At 35.1% G+C, this 19,022-nt stretch overlaps 1 pseudogene; it reads right to left on the bottom strand.

Annotated features, from left to right (window-relative positions):
- The window catches only part of LOC109073507, a 78,247-nt pseudogene that overhangs the window by 6,108 nt on the left and 53,117 nt on the right, over positions 1–19,022 (bottom strand).

Genomic DNA, 19,022 nt, shown 5'->3' with positions numbered 1-19,022 from the left:
TCCGCACTAGATATTCTTACCTTACAGTGATAATTTAAGACCCATTTCAGGCTTCATTCAGGGCATGTCGGATAAAGTATTCATGGATTTTGCCATGGTCTGTGAGGTAATTTGATACAACCTAGCCTCATGCCATGAATGACAAATCATTACTTTTATTTTTTTTTGCAACCCCATTGCATCAGGGAGATCGGCAGTGCCTTCCTGTACCATAAAACTGACCCAATGATATTAAAAAAAAAATCTTTGAAACGGAGCATCTGCTTTAGTCATATGCAGTTATGCACTAGACTCATGCTTCATTTGTCTTTCCATTAATATTGCAGGGATTCTTGTGTTTTAAAATCATTTCCATACAACCTCTATATAAAACAATAACTACAAAATTAACTTTAGAAGCACGAACTCTACCCAAAGGACTATTTTATTGCTTAGAGATTGTTCTTTTATGGCTTAGGAGATGCAAAATAGTGTGTTATTTGTTTCTTTTTTTCTTTTTTTTTATGCAACTTTCTTCAGACTTTCTTCTATGCTGACTTACTATGCAGAACAACTATAAAGTATTCTTATGTCAGTTTCCCCCAAAAATGCAAAACAGCATAATTTTGTACCACTATCCACCTTAATACATTTGAAAAAGTAAAAAGAAACATTACCTGTGTTTACAGGCAGTGTACCATGAAATAATATAAAAAATAAATAAATCGTTTTTTTTTTTTTTTTTGAGTTGTTCAAATGTGCTGTGCAGAACACAAACAATCTGCATGAACAGGGTAGTCTGATTCGCAAACAAATGACTCTTATGAAACAGTACTTGTGAGTGAATTAGAAACATACAGCACAGGTCTAGTCCAATTCTCAAGCAATTGACTCTTATGAACCTGTAATTTTAAGTGAATCATTAACATACAGCACAACCAGCGTAGTCCAGATCACAAGTTCTTAATACTGAACCAAAAACACACATCAGAGTAATCAGTCTAGTTCGATATGTGATGGCTCCTGTGACATAGTGTTTTTTAGGGAATAAAATCATATAGCACACCCAGTGCAGAACGACTTGATAGAAACACACAGCACCTCCAGTGCAATACCGTTCAGGAACAAATGGCTCTTATTTTATTGGCAAACAACTCTTATTTTATTTTTAAAATGAATATTTTTGCAATATACCAAGGTTCCTTGTGCAATTTACAGGATTAGCTAAGTAAACAAAATGCACATATGAATCAGAATCAAATTAGATCAGATAATCTGTACTCATATAGTTTCAGACATTATTGAGGTCACTTCTAGAGCACTAGATAAAAAGGATATCTGAGAAGTTGGAGACTTAACTAATATTCTCAATGTGCTCTCCATTCAATCTCATGTTTGTCAGAACCCCTGTCGTCAAAATGATTGACACTTTGCGTACAGTTTGGATTGGCGGTATGGTTCTGTTCTGGGTAAAAACTCTGTCTGTCATGAATGAGCAGGGAGAGCAGCAATATCTCCCAAGGGTAAACAGAACAGAACCAAATGCAGATATAATGAATGCTCTTAAGGACATTTTAGTGTAACAACATTATTAAAGATAAAAGGAGTCTGATTCAACAATGAATATTAGAAAGCCAAGTCTTGACTGTGATGAAAGGAGGAGTTGGGGACAGACAAGGGCAATTTGCTCCTGAGCAAGCGATAAAGCTGCTGGATAATACAGAAAAGACCTTATATAGGAATGCCGTGATAGGCGTCGTATTCCTATAGGTGGACATGGATCAGCAGAAGAGTCAGATGATGCAAGCTTGACTAACGCTACACTTGATTTTTGTCTCGAAATATTTGAAACACTATAGAGATCTCATTTGATCTTTCATTTGGGTTTACATTCTAAAATGTTTTTTTCTTTATTTACCACAAGAATCTAACCAACATCGCTATCTGGATAATCACACAACAGCTCTAATTCTGGTGTCATCAGCCACATGTTAAATGCGTTTAACAGTGAAGCCAGTTTGTGTGAGTCAACAAAAGCTGAATGCAATAAGCCATGACGCCTGCTGGGCTTCAAAAATGTGTGTGTGTGTGTGTGTGTGTGTGTGTGTGTGTGTGTGTGTGTGTGTGTGTGTGTGTGTGTGTGTGTGTGTGTGTTTGTTTTGCAGTGAAAGAAAGCCCACACTGCTTTGGCAGAAAAAAAAAAAATGGAAGTCTTGCATAACACCTCGTCCTAATGCAGGTTTTCGATTGGGTGTCAGTGCATCTGTTTAGCTCTGGAGGTTTGCCAATGTGCACTTCTGTATTTTATTCATGCATTACTGTCATCAAACAGTTATAAAGCGGCATGGATCATTTAAATAGTGCTAAAGCTGCTGACATTTATGACAGAATGAGACGAGATAAAACAAACATCTTTGTCACTATATAAGAACAAACTGGCTATTAAAGCATTCCAAAACACATGAGAAAACAGCGCACTTACAACAGTGGCATTTGAAAGTTTAGGTTGACACAGTGAAATCGATCGGTCATTATCTTGTTTGCAGAGAGTCATTTATTAGCAATCAAGATGCATCAAATTGATGGTGAGCCATACAATCATATTTGCGCAGACAAAACTGATAGTTACCATGGTGATCCAGGTATAGGAGTGGATGCAACTGGCCGCTTGTCTTTGAGTGAACTGTCCTCATCCATACTGACGTTAAAAGGCTCATCCTGGACACATATACACACACATACAGAAAGGATGTGTCAGCTTGACATGAGGGCATATAATGTTGTCTGGGTTGCACATTATTTTACAGTACGTGTACTTACATGTACTTATAGTGCACTTACAGTGTATTTATCTAAGAAAGTTCTGGTAATACAAGGTAACTACATGGGTAAGGGTAAGGTTTAAGGGTAGGTTCAGGGTTAGTACCTAGTTATTACATAGTTATTGTAATTACTATAATAAGTACATAGTATGTACATGAGGAACAGGACTGTAAAATAAAGTGCTACCGTTGTCTAAGTAGTCTTGTGAGTTTTCATACAGGATTCAGGCCAGATTCATGACCAGTACAAGAGTCAGGGCCAAAAGCATCAAACAGCATTCACAATTTTACTGCTTAATGTGATGTTTAAGAGTAAAACAGAATGTTTTAAGGAAAATGTTATTATTATAATTAGTATTATTTCAGATGTGTGTGTGCTGTTAGTTAAAAAGAAAAGATTTTTTGATGGTATTATGCATTTTATTTTATGTATAGAATGAAATATTAGATGAAAAACTCAAAACTAGAAATCAATGTCTAATCCGGTAATTCTGAGTAATCCACAGTTTTACAAGAGTATGGGCAAACAAAAACTTAAAAGTATCAGTAAAAATAGATCTAATAAATAAAAATTGATTGTTTTAGTCAATACTTGTGTGATTTATGTATTTTCATGCTTATCAGAGTATCATATTTTTATTTTAGTAATATGTGCAGATTGTTTCAAATCACTTCTGAAATCAAGTCACTCGATTCAGTTTGGCGGCAGACAGCGAGGCTTTAAAACAGAGCACATATGTTTTTTCTACTCCGTAATCATGCAGGCAAAGTGAACCTCAATTATCTAAACATGGGTTACAAGGCTAATAATAAAATATAGTGATGATTATCCACCTGATAAATGATGTAGATGTGTTCAGCCTTGAACACATACTCAAAAAACAACCAATTACCCAGTCCCTGCATGACCGAATGATGCAAATGACTAATTCTCTGAATAAGGTCGGGCAGCAGGCTTGCAGGCAACTGAATTACAGTTCTGGGGGAATTTCGCTAATTAATCTGGCTGAGAGGATTTTAAAAGCTGTCACCTATAGGGACTCTGTGGTAAAGCACACTTCAACAAAAGCGATTATTAACTCAAACTTAATTGGACTCCAAATCTGATTGTGCCCACAGTCTGACCTTTTCCACAAATCAGTTTGATATTTTTTTCTGCCTCTAAGACGATCCAAAACAATTTTCATGAGGACCAAAGTCTGGCAACGAATGAACAGTATGGCAATGGCAATTATGTTGATGGTGCCTATATCATGTTTTTTTAAGAATCAATTACAGCTAATAAGAGAAAGATGAGGATTACAAACCTCAGCTTTAGCCTTTGGGTTTGGATCACGGCGGAGCACTAAGGCATCTGTGCAGGATGGCTTCTTCAATTCCAAAATCCTATCTGAGGACATAGATAAATGCCCAATATCCCCTGATTACAAAATTCACATTATTTATTCAAACAATCAGTGTCTCATTAATAGTAAATTTAATTCAAGGAAAACATTAAAAGACAATTCATGTTCACTTCATCTACTAATCAAATGGTTGTGGCATCCAAATAAATCAATGGAATTCCCATAATGAAAACATTGCAAATCAGTTTACTGAGAGCTATTTCGTTTTGTCTTCTGTTTTAAGCTGAGCTATCATCAAGGAAAGAGGGGTGTCTTCATTTGCATGTATGAATATAGGCTATGTGTTCAGTTATGATTGACTGCTATTCCTTAGCTTTCTGAGACTACTAGTAAAAATGTTTTTGTTTTGTATTTTTCTAATTTAATAATAATCTAGCCTAAGATTTTTCAAAGTTGTAAATAAAACAAATAGTACATTTTACAAGAAAATACTATTTCAGTCTTTCTACTTCAACATTTAATTTTTAATTCAATGTGTTATTTGCTGTTTCTATTTAATTAATTGTGAAGCTTACTAGCAATTTCTGAGTGAGAACTGTTTCTACACCTTTTCCCCCCACAGAAACACTGTACTACATTGAGTACAAACAATGAAGTGCTATTTGCTCTTTATGGATATTGACAGAACATTCAGAAAATCAATAATGTATTAAAAAAAAAAAAAAACACACATTACAAGCAACATCAAAAAGTTATCAAAAGACATTGCAACACATTCTGAACCTCAATTGATAAGAGTAAAACCTTCTAACAACAACCACCTAACAGCTGGCAGGCAAATCAATGAGAAACCATTATACACTACACCATCAGTCACTTCTACATAAATAGTTTGAACACACTCAAACTCAGTCTAGGCCAAAATAATTTTCACTTTATCTCCATGGAAAGGTATGAAATTAGATGTGGCAAGCATAAGGTGGAGTGGAAATCAAATGCGCTGCTTGATCTTTTGTCCTGCATGAAATGAAACTCAAACAGGCTGCATACTGAATTCAGCAGCTTTGGATAAAACAACAAAGAAACGTCAAGGAGAAAAGCTCATGCTCAGAGGTGGGAATGGGATTTGCTAAAGATTGTTTTGATTCTACATATATACTGTAAAAGTATATGGCATGGAAACAATAATTTAAATAATTAATTCTGAAAGGAAATACAAGTGGTAAACTTGAATATACATTTGAAAAATTCAGTTGCAAACGAGGTTTGAGAGATAGAATGATTGCATAAATTTCAGTCTTTTCCTCACACAAAGCTGCCAAATGACATCAGAGGACTTGAATATAATGATAGATGTTATATGGCTGAACTTGGCTTTTTAAAGGACCTCTATTACATATCAGACAAAAACAGCATGAATTTAGCATAAACTACTGTTCAAAAGTTTGGGACAGTAGATCACGTGACCCTTCGGTAGCAATGAATGCATAGTCCTCACTTTGTCAGAAATGATATATAGCCTGTCAGTAAATTTTAACCACTCTTTACCTAGCCCACTATGAGTACCCCAGCAGTCAAGGATGTTCAGAAAAGAGAGATTGAACAATCGCCAATAAAGAAAAAATTCAAAGATTCCACCTTCTCCAGAGAGGATATCAACGCAGCTATAGCTAGCAGTATTAAGTTAGGGCTCACAGAGCAACAAAGTACACTCGATTCGGTTGTGGCTTCGACTGTTAGAGAAGCAATAGGCTCTGTACTGACCCCAGGACTCCGTGATCTACATTTGGATACACAAACGACCAACAATTCTGTAAAAGAGCTAAAAGCAGAAGTTGAAAAGCTAGCCAACACAGCAAAACAGACACAGGACCGGGTCGACTCCGCTCAAGCAGCTGCACATGAGGATAGGAGGACAGTCACAAACTTAAAAAAATCAGCTGGAACAACTCACTGAAAAAATGACGGACACTGAAGACAGGAGCAGGAGAAATAACGTACGACTGGTGGGGTTACCAGAGGGGGCGGAGGGCTCAGATGCAGCGGGCTTCCTCAGAGCTTATCTTTCCAAGTGGATCCCTTCACTGAAAGGCCGTGACATCGAGATTGACCAGGCACATCACATGTATGATTGAAGGAAAAACTCTGATCGGCCGTGTACTCTCATCTTCCATGTACTAAGATGGCATGACAGGTCGGCGATCTTGAAAGGTGCTCGGCAGCCATATCCGGTGAAATATATGCAGGATAATGTCACGCTACTATTTTTTCCCGACTTTAGTCCTGCCACAACTACCAAGAGAAAGAGCTTTAATCCAGTCTCGAAGAAGATGACAGCACTTGGTCTCCAGCTCTTCCTCACATATCTGGCGATAATTAAACTACGGCACAAATGTGAGCAGATGATGTTCGTCTCTCCTGAAAAGGTGGAGGATTTTGTTACTTCACTGTCACAGAAGACGTATTCTGCAGCGCTACAAAGCAGTGGGAAGGCAACGGCTACCGTCTCCATCCTTACAGCTCAACGAAGGAAAATCAGCGATGAGGTCTGTGGTGATACTAACTGCCCTGAAGAGAACAATAACAAGATGGCCAGGGGCACTTTTTGAGTAGTTTATGGTCTGAGTTTTATTGGCCTGTCTGACTTTTTCAGACTGAGCATAACCTCCAAACTTTAAGCTTTTAAAGGTTATTTTTAAAGTTTCAGACAAGCCACTATCAAAGTGTGTCATCAAACTTGATCCAGTTTCTTCAAAAAACAAAATAAAACAAAAAAACTTTTGAATGGTGGTGTATGTATACAGTTAAAGGGGGCATAGGGAGAACAGCTTGTAATGGATTACTTATAAAACAACTAGCACTGACAAATCCTGATTAAAGTTGGATGAAACTGTTCTGGCCCCATAGCAACTCTTTGTATTACAACAAGCAGCTGCTTTGCAATAAGGGCTGAATGAAGATTCTGTTTGATTTATATCAGTCATCATCACAGAGCTGGAAGCATTGATGGAAAACCTCTCATCCACGCCTACACAAACCATTCATTTGTTTCTGTCAGCGCAGATACTTCCATGGCACACTTCTACTCTGAAGTCTTACTAAGATGGAAGACAATGGTGAAGAATATCTGTGTGGTGACTAGTTGAATCACAAGCTGTTTATGCTGTGATAAACACAAGGCTGCTGTCCAAAATATTTTACACAGGCAATACAGACCATAATGTAGAAGGAAAGAATACGATGGTTGAACATTGCTGGACATGTCAAATCTGGTCAGTTTTGTTGGCTAGAGTGTGCAGACTCAGATCTGTCTTGTTTAAAATGCAGTGAATTTCACGAAGACGGGAAAAGCGGGTGAAGAATACTTAACTTATTTTTTGGGAATTAATTTTGAAAAGCTATATAATAGATGTCATTTAATTAAAGTCTCCTTCAGAAGTACCTGCAAGGTTGGTATTTTTGCAATAAACGTCAAAAAAAAAAATAATAATAATAATAAAATACCAAAAAAAAATAATAATAATATAACAATAAAATGATGCTGTTTTGATTTTGAATTAATTTCTTCAGAGATGTGCAATAACTTTGTTAAATAAAAATATCCTAGGCTGGGATACAATTATGCTTTCAAGAAAAAAAAAATCTAAACAGTTTGTTTTTATTCTAAACAAATATAACTTATGAAGGCTCTGTTCATTGTTACTAGTCAGGTAGAATAATGTTCAAAACGTCAGATGATCTAATTTATAGGTATTTTTACTTAAAGAACATACACATATACCAAGGCTGCATTTGTTTAATCAAAATATTATTACAATTTTAAATAGCTATTTTCTATATTAATATATTTTTAAACTTAATTTATTCCTGTGATGCAAAACTGAATCTTCAGCATCATTACTCCAGTCTTCAGTGTCTCATGATCCTTCGGAAATCATTCTAATATGCTGATTTGCTGCTCAAGAAACATTTTTATATTTATTATTATTAGTGTTGAGAACAGTTGTGCTATTTAATATTTTTGTGCAAACTGTAATTATTATTTTTTTTTTTTTGACCCCACACTTTTGAATGGTAGTGCACAAATACCTATGAATACTAATGAAATAACGTTGGCATACACTACAAAAGCAATTGTGGGAATGCTATTTAAAATTGTATTATATTATGTGTTTTCTCACCTGTTGCTCTTTGCTTCTTCCAGTTTCCAGTAAGCAGGGTCACTCCAGGAGCAGAGAGTGATGTTACTGCAGTGATCTGAGAGGGCAGGATGGGTCCCAGCAAGCCTTCCCAGCTGTTCCGTGTTCCTATATGCCACAAAGGAAACATGGAAGAGCATTTTATTATGCATGAATTATGGAGAAAGACAGAGAATGATAGACTGGTAAGGCATAAATAAAATCCATCTAGTTTATAGTTTATGTGTATAGTTATAGTTTTTTGTTCCTGTTATGTTTATAGTTTATGTGTATATTTATAGTTTTTATATGTACAATCTTAAGCTGAATTTAGAAACCATCAGTACCATCTTTTGATGATTTTTGTTTTTTATTAGGTGTTGTATTATGTGTTGTTTTTTGCTATTAGAGATGATGCCAAGGACACATTGCAAAATACACACACATTATGCAGTACAAATCAGTCTGGCTATCCATTTTCTACAAGCCAATAAGGCTATAAATTAAATTCACAAATCTCAAACCCTGCATAGATAACCTACAGGAGGACAACCAGCAATATAACTCCCTAGATCAACATAAACGTTGCTTTCATCATTGGGAATCAAAAGAGCATTTCATTTTACTCTCTAAACTTATTAAACTGATTAAAGCTTCAATCAAAAGTTCGTCTGACTTTTTAAACATTGAAAATGCTGGATGAGGCTCGAGGCTTTTTCTCATCAACCGGGCCATATTTAACCTTTAATTTTCTAGCGTTCTGTCCCCAGTTTTCTGCTGACCCAGTTCTGCTTGTTCATAAAGGTTAATTACATTTGGCTTCAGCTCTGGGCTGGGCATTGCTGAAATCCAGAGGGGTTGACAGATTGTCAGGTTGAATATGTATGTGCCATTTCCACAATGTTCTGTTGTGATGTTCTGCTTCAAAAAAAAAAAAAAAAAAAAAAAAAGGTTATTAGAAGTTATTAAGCTTTCTGGATTGTAAATGACATTGCCCTTTCTATTTCTGTTGTTGCCCTTTTAAACCACAAAATTGAAAATAAATTATACTAAAAATAAAATATAAAAATAAATGTATACAATAGAACAGTAAAATTAGAAAACAATAAAATATACTAACAATAAAAAATAAAATAATATATAATTTATATAATAAAAGAATAATATTTTGTCAATACAGTCACAGGCAGAGTATTATATATATATTTATAATTATAAGTTTTATTTTTTCATTTTTATTAATTTTATGTACTTTTTAAACTGTCTATAGTTTTATTCATAGTTTTATCAAAATAAGTTTTCATCAAAATAAACTAAATAAGAATTAGAAGTATTGCTATATGAATAGCAATATATTAATGTGTGTGTATTAATATATACTAATATATATATAATATATATATATATATATAGATATATATATATTATATATATATATATATATATATACTAAACTAAATTAACTAAAAAATTAACTTAAATTAACTAAAAAAATGATAATTATAGTTTAGTGTATTTATATTATATACTATATATATATATACTATAAAATATACTAAACTATATATATAATTTTTTTAGTTAATTATAATGACCTTGGTCAAAGAAGACATGCAAACTGAAAATATGTATTATTTGCAGCTAGACAAAAATATATATTTAGTTTATGTAAATAATCTAAAAAAAATATTAATTTATTTATTTTAATTAATTAATTATCCATAGGAAATTTTGCCTTGTTTGGCAAGGTCTCCTCAAAATCTAACTTAAATTGTGGAAGACATTTGTTATTATTTCTGACTCTGGAACCTCAGTTCATTATGAAAGAATATCAGTCACTGTTGTGTCCTGTCAGTTACTTTTCTTGAAAAAGATGTATTGTGCATTCATGGGAAGTTAAATGGAGAGGGAGATGATGGACATCTGCCTCATTAAAACATTTAATGATGCATGAACTTCATGATTTTCATCTGTTCGATGAAAAAATATGGCTGTTCTTGCTATTACTTTCTGATCTGGGAGACACACCGACAGACAGAAACACACGCGTGTGCATACAAACACACACATACACAAACCAAACACAAATGTTGGATTGATGTTATTTTGATGCTATAGATCATTTCTACACTTCATGATATCTGGCTTGTCTCTAGGTTACTGGGTATTAGCTATTTATTTCACTCAAAGTTACATATGTTGTTGAGGCCTGAGCTTTTTGACGTGACGCGTCTTCACACATATCCTCATTCCAATCTTGAATTAGCTGCTTGTCTAACGTATAAAAATATGAGATCATTTAATGAGATCAGGTACACAGGCCTCAGTAAAAAGATGTCTTCCAGCTTAGTCATTAAATAATTCAAAGCGCATGATCAAAAACCTGCCAAATTAAAGCTACCCAAAATCAACGACGAGAGCGTCCCGCACTCACTGTGTCTGGCCTAATGCCACTTTTCCCGTGGCTAATTTAAGACATGAGCTGGAGCAAAACGATCTACAATTTTAATTTTTGGTGAGCTGTCCCTTTTTTCTTCTCCGCTTGAGGATTCAAAAACAGGATGAATTTGCTTATGGAAAGTTTAGATTTGCGGTTCCTGTATAAACCCGTCCTTTTGATAAACCCGTCTTTGCCAATCAAAACAGGGTTGATCGGTTGATATTATTCTTGGGAAGGTTAAGAGACTTGGATGTGTTTTGATGTCAGGGTCGACTGATGGGGACGGACGTTTAGAGGGTGACAGGAGGACATTATCTGTAATCTGTTGTTATGAAGGCATCAGACAGAGGCAGTGAAAGCTTTTGGAATTACCTGTATGAGACAAATGGTTGCTAAGGGTGAGAGACGGAGGACCAACTTTACAGTCGACATGATGCATGGTGAATGTCTGAGGTTAAAATGCAAGATCTAAAACTGTGCATCTGATGCTTTCTGTTCGTTATTTGGTTTGAAGTTTTAGCATAATGCATTCCGGCTAAGTTGAAGGGACTGTTCAAAACCAAGCTGACTGCAGCCTGTATAGGCAGCATCCAAACAGAAATTAAACCTCAAGAGTGAATGAGTATTTTCAAGTGTTCTACATAAGCAGCAATTCGGCATAGGAGACTCGACTCATAATTGGTTCCAAATAGTTTCACATTAGCATGTTGCTAGGTTAATGGTGCATAAAAATACACAGCACACACAAAAGAGTCAAAAACTGTTTTTGAATACCAGTACAATTTGTGAAAAGATTTTGTGATGTCAGAATGTGTCCAAATACCTAGAAATTAGTTACATTAGCATTGTTGCTATTTCAGGTCCATTGTTCCAAAGTCAATGGAATTTTCATTGGGTTTTTGGTTAAATGCCTGAAGTAAGGGATATGATACTAGCATATTTTCATGTTTTATTCTAGGGTGTAAAATACACCAGTAATACCAGACTATATATACAGTATATATATGTTTTTATATCTCTTGAAAAACATCTTTATCAAGCCCTACGTTTGTTTTTTTTACTAATGCCAATTATATTTAGGCTTCAAAATTCATAAAAGTTTTTGTGAAGATTATCTTGATGTGAAAAACATACAAGCAATTTCGCTGCTGCACACTGTCCCAAAGTCAATGGGGTTTTATACAAAAATAAAACAAAAATAAAAATAAATAAATAGATAAATAAATAAAAAATACTACAATGCTTTCTTATATGTGCCTAAAAGAGAGCATTTTATAAGGAAACATTACGCAATAAATTGTGTTTGTTGTCTAAGAATCTATCTTGTGAGTAATTATGTGATTCTCTATGCAACTGTCTCAGAATATCTTCCACAAAAGGTGTCTTCAGAAAGAGGAAAGAGTACAGGTAGTCTCATCCAGTGCAGTGAGTTGTGACTGCCCAAAATAACATGTGAAGAGCATTCTGCGCATTGCAGCGGGGATCTGTAGCAACACCAGCTTCCAGACATTCCAGCCTACGAGTTACACATACATTTGTATTTACATGTTCAAAATACTAGCATAGTCTATTTACGAACAGACTGGTCTTTTATTAGATGAATTATTCATAAAGAAAGAGGTGAAACTGTAATGCACCCAATTTGTATCTTGGTAATTTGTATCAGTTTACAATTCCTGTCTAATGCTCATGCAGCTGAGAGAGAATAATAAATGTTTATTATTTTGGGAAGCAGAACAGCCTCTTCATTATGAATGAGAATGTATTGCTTCTGCTGACACTGGACCTTGACTGAAGCCCCTTACCAGATCGTATCTGCTCACCGAGGCGATTCATTGGCCTTACCATCAGACACGCTTCTGTAACTTCTGATTATATTCATTCAGAGCTGGGTAGCTGGCCAGTTTTTATCTGCCTTTTATCACATCACCAGTCCTTTTTAAAGATCACTACCATGAAGGTGCTAACTAATAATTTTGAAAAAGTGATTAAATAAATCTGACCCAGAAATTATAAGGGGGAAAAAAAACGTGCATCAAAATTATTGTAAATAATCATTTGTTTTATGCAAAATTGACTGAAAACAGCACATTTGTAGAATTACATTTGCATCATAATAACAATCACTTTAAGATTTCAGGCAGTTCTTTTAAATTTTTTTGGCCATATCTGTCTCAAATCTGTTTAACTACTATACAGAAAAAAGATGAACAACCCTGACCTGAGACTAATTGCGTCTTGAAATCAGAGTATAATCTTTAAAAGTAGTTTCATCATCCAGGACCCAAAAATCTTGAGTAAACTGCAATACTGTCTGGAGCTGTGAGCAAATATGCAAATTTACTCCCATTCTTTCATCATACAGCGAACTATGATAGCAAATGAGTGAAAAAGTCAGCAACACATTGAAATATAATGATAAACATGAGCAGAGAAAAAATTCACAATCAGTGCTCTCTCTCTCTCTCTCTCTCTCTCTCTCTCTCTCTCCCTCTCTCTCTCTCAAAAAAAAAAAAAAAAAAAACCTGAATAGAACACGCAATAATTTTCATAAACAAAATGTGTAACTGTGACAGTTTAAATGTGTAAATTGTAAAATTTGTAGCTGTTAAAAGACTTTAAAATACAATACCACTCAAAAGTTTAGGGTCGGTAATATTTTTATATATATTTAATAAATATATTTAAAAAGTTTATTATGCTCACCAAGGCTGCATTTAAAAATATTGTAAACACTAGTATTGTGAAATATTATTGCAATTAAAAAAAAAAATCTTTTTAAAATGTGCAGTATTTTATTCATATGATGGCAACGCTCGATTGACAGCATCTTTCATTATAATATAAAAGTTTTTCATGTCAATTTGCATCAATATTATGCATCCTTGCTGAAAAAGGTATAATTTTCTTTAAGATAGATAGATAGATAGATAGATAGATAGATAGATAGATAAAAGAGTGTGTCCAGTTGTTTTCCTCAACAGAACATAACTATACTTCTCAGGTTCCTTGATTTTAAAGTTTTCTGGACTCAAAACACTTTTTTGGTCATCTAAAACTTCCAGTTCTGATATCAGTGCAGTTTTTATAAGTATCGATGTGCTGCACAGCACCAGCCATAGATCATATAAATCACCTTTCTGCTTCTTTCTCAAACTTTCTCACCTTTTCTCAAACAGAGCTTAGGGGAACAATGATGATGCTTTTATGTATGTATAATGTGTAATTAAATATCACATGCGGTGAGATAATTAAACCTACGGCTTGAAAACTCTGTGCTTTATAATCCATTTAATGAGTCATTTTATTTTACAACAAACTCAGAGTCTCCGAGCATGGCTGCCTCTCCCTTCCATTTCAAACCTTGCCCTGCCAAAATGTCTCGTATCAAAGAAACAAAGAAATAAAATGTGACCTAGTTGAGTCCCACGGCATATCAAACGCACATCAGAATCAATGAGCGAAGACGTGCAGCGCATCTGCCAAGAATCGCGAGCATTTCAACTCCGGAGACTCCTGTTGGCCTTAAAATGCAACCGAACCGAAGGCTTCCTTTGTGGAGGCTTCAAGAACTCCCTCTTGTGAGCTAAACGCAGTGGCCCAAGGGCGAGAGTGTTTTGGGGAGAGATGACTTGAATGTTTAAAAGCTGTGCTTAAACTCTTCCTTTTAATTAATTCTGGAAATAATTATGAAAAGCCCAGTGTGGGTAAGAGTTTTTAGTGCCTGGAGATTTAGGTTATCTGGGTGTAAACCCGCTAAAAACAAAATAAAGTTATATTTAACAACATCAGCCTATGATCCTTTGATTGGATAATAGGTTTCACTGTGAAGTAATATTGCAATCATTGTTGCCAAAAACTAATCCAGTTATAATATCCATGAAATTGATATACGCTATCAGATACAGCTTCTAAAGGCTTCTAAGATTTATGCTTCTATGAAGTTGTGGAGATGCAACCAATACTGTCAGTCTTCGGATCCAAATATCTAGTTTGTCATGGTGGCCAAAAGTGAGGCTCTTAACCCTTTTAGGCTGTCATGTCTCCAAAACTTTGAAGATGAGTTCCTGTTTGTAATATTGCCCTGTCGTATAAAAATGACAATGCAATTTCACAAGCTCTCGTCATTGCAGCACTTCGGCATGGCCTGCGCTCAATATCTCTCCCCTGTAATTTTCTCATCGAGCGGCACTTTAATCAGTCTTTTTTTTTTCTATATTTGGGAAAAATGATTGAAATACTGTTTTATACAATCACAATAAGCACAGGATTGCACATGTTACACAGACTTGTCGACCTATGCATTCTGATACTGATCTACCATTCTCTGTTCTTGAAGGATGTCATGCCTCAGCAGTGCATTGTGGGAGGCCAATCAGACCTGTCGCGCCAAGGTTGCCACCCCTGGCTTTGCTAATCCTCCCCGAACAGATCCATCTAAAGATCAGGTAAACAAAAAGCCTCAGATGCGTGACATTAATTTGGGAATTACACAGATCAGCAGGATTGCACAAACCCACAGAGACAGGAAAAATGTAGGCAGTTTGAATATCGATCTTTGAATTCCACAGTAACAAAAGCTTTAATTCAAAACATCTAAAATTTCAGAATTCAACTGTTTCATTGGGCCTCCTGCTTTTGGATCTCGAAGGGATAGTTCACACCAAAAGTGAAAATTGTCTCCTCATTTACCGTTTACAAAGTCACTGATGTCCAATGTTGTTTTTAGAATTTCATTTTAGTAAAAGGGTGAGTAAATGATGACAGAATTAAAACATTTTGGGTAAATTATCCCTTTAACCATGGGTCATGCATGAACCATAACTTTAAAGGACCAGATACATAAAGTGCATATGGGAGGATGTGTAAAAAGACTGGCTTTTTGGAGTCAGCAGTTTAAGTAAAAGAGGGCAGGCTAATGGACATCAAATTCTGCAAGAAACACAAATCTAATACCTACCGTTTGATCCTGAAAACCCACTAAAACAAAAGTTCAAGTGTTATTAGGACACTTCACTTTCTGGGGCAAATAATGGGCAAAACCAGCTCATACTTTAGAAACAAGGAAGCTCAATGCTTCAAAAAGACCAATTTAAAAATCACAACATGGTTGGTTGAAAAGGAGCAGTAGGTCTAGTAAGTGCATCAAACAAAACAGTAAAAAGCAGGGGAACACCCCACACATCACGTTATCTCATTGTTGGTCAAGCACCCAGAACAAAACTTTATTTTATTCATGACTTTATACAAGTACCCAAATAAACTATTACACAACTACCTTGTACCATCAATAAGCAGTTAATTAGGAGTTTATTGTTATTTAAAGCTCTAGTTAATAGTGATATTGTGTTGTAATAATCTAAAGTGTTACCAGTAATTTTACAGCAGTAGTCACTGAAAATGTGTTCATCACTGCTTTCAAGGTTGTTTAATCAAGTCATTACTAAATTAAACCAATGAGATGCTCCTGTTAATACCACCACTGGCATATATTTGCAATTTTACTTGATTACTTGATTTATTAAAAAAGGGGCGGGAAAAAAAAACATTTTTTTATTCCAGCATGGGAATTGAAACCTAGGTGCTCTGCATAGAAAGTAAGTAGCACTTCCTAGCTCTGGACCCAGCAAACACCCTGCATAAATCTAAGGGTGCATAAGAACTTTTCTTAATAATTTTTGGGGGGTCTATATGATACTAAAGGTTTTAAATTTAGGTGTTTTTTTTTTTTTTTTTTGTTTTGTTTGTTTGTTTGTTTGTTTGTTGTTTGTTTTTTGTTTGTTTGTTTACTTGATACACACTTCATGAGTTTCCACTGACAATGGCACAGAGGTGTTTACCGGGAACCCGAAAGCTCGGACACAAATACTGAACACTCGCAACTACTACAACGATTCCCCAGTCTTTGTGACTGTTAAAGAGGTTTAATCTTATGGGAAAAAAATCCTGGAACAATGGAGCTTAGCCAGGCATCTGAGAGGAGGGCAATCCCTGATGTGTTTCTTACAATTGTATTTGTGTGTCAAAAGATGCAAGAGCAGTCCAAGTAAAACATCGGAAATGGTTAATTGCTACGTGCGTTCTCACTAGGTGGTTTCAGGGATACTCTTTTTGGTATATATACATTATGTAATTAAAGCCTGCTTTGTTAGAGACATGATTTTTTCAAGCGAACAGCGCTATGTGGTATAAATAAGCAAAAAACTAAGGCAGCAAAGACTTTCATTCAAGGTTCCTTGAGTGATATTGCTTGTTTGCTTGGTCTATTATTATTTGCCCTGTTCTGTTTGTTCTAATGAATTTGGATTTAATTTGAGATCTAGATAAGAGGGACATGATGTACTCGGTCCATCTGAAGTGCTGGGTTCAAATGGAGATTAAAAAGAGTGAAAGCAAGTCAATTATACTAACATGCCAGCCATTTTCCATCTGTTGAAAAAAACATCTCCTGCTTTAAAGGTCATCAGGATCTTTCAGACAGGTGCTCAATCTTGCCTCATGGACATCTACGTTCCTGGGTTATATGTGAACATAGAATTAAAGCCCACCTCTAAAATGTTGAAAAAACAACAACAATTATGAATACACACTTAAATGCAACATCAACCATTATATCATCTCCAGCCCGATTCTCATGGCACTTCGTACATATTTTACGAGGTGGTCTAATTCGTACGAATTCGTTACGACCACACTCGTTACAAATTCTATACGATTTTTCGCCAAATGGTACGTATTTTATGAGTTGCACATTCGTATGAATTTGTACGAATGACCTACACCGAACCCCGCCCCTAGAACTAAACACGTCACTGGGTCTCGCCAAGCGTATGAAATCGTACGAGTGAGGTCGTAAGAATTTGTACGAATTAGCCACCTCGTAAATTATTTATCGACTTGCCGTGAGGATAGCGTTGAATTAAGACATAGGTTAGGTTTCCAACATTTTTAAAAGGAAAGAGGAAAATGCTTTACATATCTTCTGTTCTTGAGGATTTGGAGATTTGCATTCCACCAAACTTAGGTGCCAATTCATCTGTACATGTTTAAAACTAGACAGAAATCAGACATTAGGTCCCACCATTGCAACAAAGATAAGCCAAATCTGGGCCATAATGAGTTTTGTGTAGTGAGTTACTGTCATAAGTAAATGTACTGTGACCGGTTAAATACAAATAGTAATGCATTAAAAGTTATACTATTTTAAAGATATTGTTTTAAGCACAAAAACTCGGTTGAGAACTACTGTTTAAACTGACATGATGTTAAAAAAGGGTTTTTTTTTGAGGCCATGGGAAAGCAAATATGAAGGGGAAAACGCTCAGAACTGTGAGATGATAAAGTCGAATTTATTTATTTATTATTATTTATATATATATATATATATATATATATATATATATAATTATATACTATATATATATATATATATATATATATATATACTGTATATATATAATTTATATCAAGTAAAATTCGGAATTGTGAAAAACCAAAGTCTGAATTTTGAGAGCTGAAGGTACCTTTCTTGATTCTATATATTCCGTGGCGGACATGTGCTTCCATAGAAAACAGCTTATTTAAAGGTGGCCAAAAATTCTGCCTGTTAAGTCAATGATGTTTCTGGGTCAGTGAGGCAGCTGGTTAATATCATTTTTATAAGGATCCAACAGACTGACTAAACCTGGAACAACTGTTAGAAGGTTTGTGTTGGTGTGAGCTGGTCCTTTTAGCATGAGCTGACCACTTAAACTAACCATTTTACTTTGTTGGTTTTCTTAGCACCCAACCAGATGCTCCAAGAATCAAAAGTAAAAATTTCACAAGTCGTTAATTCATTAGTGACGGATACAGAGGTTAAAATAAACACACTCCCAAGTTAGTATTGATACTGTTGCCTGCAATGCTGCCTTGATTCTAAACCACATTATTCCACTTAAAATTAAGTGGAAAACAAAAGATCTAGCTAAGGGGATGTAGACGAGATCCTGAAGAGCATTAGGAAAGCAGTACCGTTCTCACGAGATGAGTGGAAAGATAGGATTTAAAATCAAAGAGGACTTTGATATGCGGAGTACTTTCATGATTTGTAATACTTGTAAGGTTTGATACATCGTTAAGAAAACAAACATCTTTTTCATCCATTTAGGTGTACGGACGTGTTGTAGTGCCCTGCGTGCAAGGATACCCTGGGCAATACTGGACACACTCTTTCAGATCATAACAAAGACATGAATACTCCTAAGAAAACAGAGTG

Source organism: Cyprinus carpio, chromosome A12 (assembly GCF_018340385.1).
Source record: "Cyprinus carpio isolate SPL01 chromosome A12, ASM1834038v1, whole genome shotgun sequence".
NCBI classification, from domain to species: domain Eukaryota; kingdom Metazoa; phylum Chordata; class Actinopteri; order Cypriniformes; family Cyprinidae; genus Cyprinus; species Cyprinus carpio.
Note: the sequence above shows the minus strand (reverse complement) of the source record. Positions and strands in the feature narration are given on the sequence as shown.